This window comes from Opisthorchis viverrini (assembly GCF_000715545.1).
Source record: "Opisthorchis viverrini unplaced genomic scaffold opera_v5_10, whole genome shotgun sequence".
NCBI lineage: Eukaryota > Metazoa > Platyhelminthes > Trematoda > Opisthorchiida > Opisthorchiidae > Opisthorchis > Opisthorchis viverrini.
In genome coordinates, this window is record NW_008751666.1 from 1,159,370 (window position 1) to 1,160,212 (window position 843).

General features: G+C 52.6%; 1 protein-coding gene across 1 annotated transcript in view; it reads right to left on the minus strand.

Annotated features, from left to right (window-relative positions):
• The window catches only part of T265_00960 (hypothetical protein), a gene marked incomplete at both ends in the record, with an annotated part of 91,224 nt that overhangs the window by 48,869 nt on the left and 41,512 nt on the right, over nucleotides 1–843 (minus strand). The window lies entirely within an intron of this gene.

The following is an 843-nucleotide window of genomic DNA, read 5'->3' on the forward strand; positions in this document are numbered from 1 at the left end:
CCCTTCCTCGGCCAGGGCAACAGGGAAGTATCATTTGCCCGCGCAGTTCAGTGTCCACCGATGTCCCTCCCCAACCCCTTCCCAGTGCACAAGCAAACGTCGCTGGGAAATTTGAATGTCAGCCATCTGACCGAAGAGCCTTAGGCTCCCCGCTGCCCGCAAACATTAAAAAAAAATAACACCGTTCTAAATCCACGAGATCCTTTCCACATAGGAGCGTTCGACATCCGCACTCTATGTCAAATTGGCAAACAGGCAATGCTTGCTGAAACCTTGTACTCCCTTAAAATCGATGTATGCTGTGTCTCCGAAACACGCATACAAGACCCGAGCGTGGTTCTGCATCTCCGAACGCCAAGAATGAACTCCGCCCGCTCACACTTCTCCCTCCGTGTGTCGGGTGACCCAAGAGCGATAACTCGTGGAATATATGGCGTGAGAGTCGCATTCAGCCCCAGAGCTGTACGCGCTTTGCTGGATTGGATCCCAGTGAACAGTCGTCTCTGCGCCGTCCGGTTATCCAGTTCAATGAAGCTCAATGCCTCGCGGCATAAAAAGTGGTGCCTGTTTGTTGTGTCGGCTTATGCCCCAACGGACCGCGCTTCTGATGCGGAGAATGATACTTTCTATCGAGAGCTATCCGGGCTCATCCGTCAGGCAAAAAGCACCGACAATGTGATCCCTGCAGGCGATTTGAATGCTCAAGTAGGTCGTCTGAGCTCCTCGGAATCACATTTGGGTGGTCGATTCGGAGTCGATGCTCGCCGCACAGACAACGGAGATCGACTCCTTCAGCTGTGTGCTGATCACGAACTGTTTCTGGCAAGTACGAACTTTCAACAT